Below are 4,989 nucleotides of genomic sequence, written 5' to 3'. Positions count from 1 at the left end.
TGTGTGTCATGATAAGAGAGAGAGAAGAGAGAGAGAGAGAGAGAGAGAGAAAGAAAAGACACAAGCACAACTTATGAATACCATGTGAGTCATTAATTTAATTTGTGTCATAGTAAGAGCGAGCGAGACCCGCCGATAGGCGGTTCGCGCAAGCTAGTATATATTAAAAGGTAGACTTGAGCCTACACATGGATGTAGTTAGAGCCTCAGCATGCCAACCTAGACTTCGGTTGCAGATTCATTTGCCACATCATTTCCATTCGCCTTGAGTTGAGCGCACATGGACAGCCGAGCCTCAAGCTTTGAAGCCAACCCCTCAACCCAAGAGCACCAGCGACAGTGAAGAGTGAGGTCTCTCTCTCTCTCTCTCTCTCTCTCTCTCTCTCTCTCTCTCTCTCTCTCTCTCTCTTTCTCAACTCAGAGCTCTATCTTGCATTAGCTTCTTCCTCTCTCTCTCTCTCTCTCTCTCTCTCTCTCTCTCTCTCTCTCTCTCTCCACATCTCGGCTGCATGTTTCATCATCGCAACAATTGAATAGGATGGTTGTCTAGCTTCTCTCTCTCTCTCTCTCTCTCTCTCTCTCACACACACACACACACACACACACACACACACACACACACACACACACACACACACACACACACACACACACACACACACACACACACACACACACACACACAGATCGAGAGCGCTCTCCCTCGAGAAGATGGTGATGAGCATCAGAACAGCTCTCTCTGATTCACGGGAGTCCAAGCCTCGAGGGTGCCTTCTATCTTAAGGTGTAGGTAGAGCACACTACCTCGAGCCTGAGCAAAGATTCGGCTTCCTTTCTGTCACTGTCTCTTCTTCTTTTTCATACCTTTTCCTGTCGTTCTCCATCATCATCTCCATCATGTCTACTGCAATCTCATCATCATGTCTTCAAAGCTCAAGCTTATAGCTTACCGGAATTCTTGAAGCCAGGGGATGAAGACCCCTCCCATTGAATTTTCTAGTTCTCCATTGAACACATGGATGATGAGCTGGTTGAAGAGCGCATACCACATCTTGAGCTACCACCCTCGAAGAGCGCATGCACATTCAAAGCGCCATGGGTTGTAGCCTACAATGTTTGAGTGCCGTTTACGTACCTAGATGCCTCAAATGATGTTTGGCTACAAATGCTTGCAACCACCAGATCTAACCCCCCTTTCTTTGAGCCATGCCTATGCCACGTAGATGAGAGAGAGAGAGAGGGAGAGAGCTCCAAGTGCGCGCGTGCGTGTATGTGTCAGTGAACTCATCCCCGAGCTGGTTTCTTGCCTCGAGTTGAGGAAGCGAGCCTCACCCCTCTCTAGGCCTACCACCTCGAGCCTGAGCATGGCATGTAAGTCTCTCTCTCTCTCTCTCTCTCTCTCTCTCTCTCTCTCTCTCTCTCTCTCTCTCTACTACAGCATGGCATGTAAGTGTGTGGTTAGGAGTGAGAGTAGCAGCTAATCACTTAACCTGGCTTTGTTCGAACACCCTACATTTGAAATCTACGGACATATAAGCTAATTACCTTGCCTTGCACGTCATTATGCCATAGGCCTGATCACACACTAATCATGGTCTCTCTCTCTCTCTCTCTCTCTCTCTCTCTCTAAACGGCAGTAAGGTGTGCCTTAAGTACACTTCTGCTTCCTCTCATGGTCTCTTCATCTTCATACCTTCCCATATACGTTACAACAATCTCCATCACCATCTCCTGTGTGAGTTTGCTACCATATTCACTGACGTGTTCACTTATGCTTCTACGTTGATTCTCTTCCTTTAAGTAAATATAAAGCCATCGTGGATAGAGAGACCAAGAAGATGATATTTTGTTTTGTCCATAGTGCACAGGCGACATGCAGGAACCATGAGCATTATCCGATAGACTTTCGACCAATTATCTTCGCATTGTCTTTGATTCAAGTAAAGTATGAATAATTTCTTTTGATTCCAGTCCGGATCGTCTTTTGATGCCACTGAAAATGTAAAATTCTAAAGTATTTCGATGTCAGGTATTAGGTCTCCCCAATGTCAGAAAAATAAAAATTCTTTCAAAACATATTAAGTGCATAAGTGAAGGGTGAGTTTAGGAAATGAAAAGACACATGAAGACGGAAAGTCAAAAGACCAATGAAAATGGAAAGTCAAAAGACCTTTTGTGTCCATATAAATAGGTGTTTCTTTGCTCTTTCACTTTTTTTTTAGTGTTTTCTTCTAAGTGCTCTCTAGCGTTTTCTCTCTCTCTCTCTCTCTCTCTCTCTCAATGTTTTATTCATCTTTCTTAGGTAATATTGTTGCAAATCTATGTGCTAATTCGTCATTGCCTGTCGTTACGTGCTATAGATCAACGCATGGTTTTTTTTGTTTTTGAGTGAAATCTTTGAATTAGGAGCACTTTTTAATTTTTTTGAAGCCATTAGGAACACCTTTTAATTTCAATGCCAGGTAGTAGAAGTTTTGTGAAATAGTCATATAGATAAGAATAAGAGTAAACAAGGACAACACTACCTGAGAGAGAGAGAGAGAGAGAGAGAGAGAGAGAGAGAGAGAGATTCTCTCACACACTTAAAAAGAGAGAGGAAGTCTTATCTAATAGGGGATATTACCAAAATACCTCTTTAATTTATGGAAATTCCTCAAAAGAGAGAGAGTCTTATTTAATGGGAGATATCACCAAAATACCGCTTTAATTGATAAAAATTCCCAAAATTCATAGCCTGTACTCCGTCACGGTTGTTGTAGCCCTTGTAGCTAGATGATAGTGCTAACTAAGAGGTCTCTCTCTGCAATCCCCCAATCAATAGACCCGAGATTTCAACATGGACACCATCGTATTTGGACATATTTGGTATTCACAGATCACTGATTGTCATTCAGTGCACTCACCACTAAGCCTATCAGCTCTAGTTACATTTGACAAATCACAAGTTTGGTCCAATTCATATCCCCTGATTGTGTGGCCTCTACCTGGACTGTAGGGGCGGTCGTGTTTATGTGTTGTAGGTCTTTGTCATGGGCCAACAACTTTCCAATGTTCACAACAAACATTCTTGCACTTTTGAGTCATAAAAACTAATCAATTTGAACTCATTCTGTGAAGGAATGGATTGTAGGCGTGCTTGTGTGCAACGAAGATGGAGAGAGAGAGAGAGAGAGAGAGAGAGAGAGAGAGAGAGAGAGAGAGAGAGAGAGAGAGAGAGAGAGAGAGGGATGTGGGGTGGAGCTCCCAAATCCCATTGTATAAGAACAATGTGAGAATCAGTGAGAGCTTCTTATTCTCTGTAGTATAAAGAATAAGAAGATAAATGTGGGCAGCCATGGACACTGACCGACGGACACGATCAAAGCACGATGATGTACACCGCCTTTACCTAACATTCTTCCACTAAAGGTTGTGTGCCAATAAGTGGCGAGAAGACTAGCCTATATACAACTAGTATGTACAAGAGGTGAGAGAAGACGGCTCTCAACCTATGCCCATTGGCTCACTCCAAATACGTGAGTGCACCTGTAATAACCGCTCTAGTGAAAATGCAACATGCATACCACTAGGGATAGAGCCACGATGACACTTTGGATGCAGGTATCCAATGACGACTTGCATGGCTCCACAATTCACAATGCCAGTCTCAGTCATCGCACAACTGAAAACTCCCACTACAAATGCACCAATTGCATAAGCAAGATCAGGTCTCGAGACCAAAAGGTCAGACATGAGAGACCCAAAAGCCGATGAAACATGCACTATGTGTGTCTACCTATCCCTGTCAGCAACCTCATGCCATATGCATTCTCATCAGGAACCACTTGACTATGCATCACCATGCCAGTATCGTTTGGCAAAGGCATATCTGCTAATAATGACTGCAAAACCAAAAAATAAGTTCCATTGCAATCACACACAGCTGTCTGAAAGACACTGTCACCCTCAAACGTATCAAACGCATCATAGAACAATGCATCGGTCTCCCGCTCAATTGATGTCACCTCCTCAACTGATGACTGACCACGCTATGCATGCCCAGAGATATCACTTTTTGCGTGAACGTCACCACAAGACAAATGCACAGCGTGCTCTTCATGTAGCACATCCACAAAAGAGACACGCCTCGTACCTCGTTCCAAACATGGCTGCAAATACACAGAGACTACAACGCCTCGTGTGTCAAAAATATGCAAAGGTTATACGAGACCACTTGTAATATACCCAACATTACAATAAAAGTATTTTATTTTCCTTGCAAATATTTTAGGTTCGCATTTTGTTAAGTTATAAAGCATTCCGACGAAACGAACTGATCGGAGATTGGACTTTTGATTATGGTTTTTATTCACTTGGAAACAATAGGTTGATATGAAAATCTTAAGCTTCAAGCTTATTTTTTAAGATAAGAGTTGACCCTTAAGAAAGAAGGAGTATTTATAGAAAACAGAGAGGAAATGAAGAGTATTTTTAGAAGAGAAAGAGTATGAGTATTTTTAGGAAAGAGGGAGTATGTTTAGAGAAGTGAGAGCCACTTTTCTTGGAAGTCAAGTTTCTCATAAACATAGAGACTCAAAATCCTGCATCCGAATGTGTGACCAAAAAACAAAAGAAATATATATATTTTTAAATAATAATAACTTTTTTATAAAAAAAGAGCTTCGAACAGACGCGAACTTATCTCTTTGCTTCTGTTATTCTTAGCTTGTGCTTTTGGCTCTTGAGAGACTATATAACGGGATCTCTTCCCTCAATTTAAAGACACACACATACACAGAAGTTCTCATAAACGGAAGCTCTCTTGCCATAACGTCAGAGTTACCTTCTCTCCTTTCTCCTCTCACCCTCAATCCATCTCCATCTCCAACTCCCTCTCTACCGTTGTCATGTTGCCCTTCGGATTCTTGAGTTCTCTTTTTCTCTTTTCCCTCTTCTCTACCTCGATACGATGGCCCGAAAGTGAGTGACTCGAAGCTCAAAGGACGCTCC

Source organism: Adiantum capillus-veneris, chromosome 27 (assembly GCF_014529385.1).
Source record: "Adiantum capillus-veneris isolate H3 chromosome 27, ASM1452938v2, whole genome shotgun sequence".
In the NCBI taxonomy this organism is placed as follows: Eukaryota; Viridiplantae; Streptophyta; class Polypodiopsida; order Polypodiales; family Pteridaceae; genus Adiantum; species Adiantum capillus-veneris.
The sequence above is the reverse complement of the archived record's forward strand: the minus strand, read 5'-3'. Positions refer to the sequence as shown.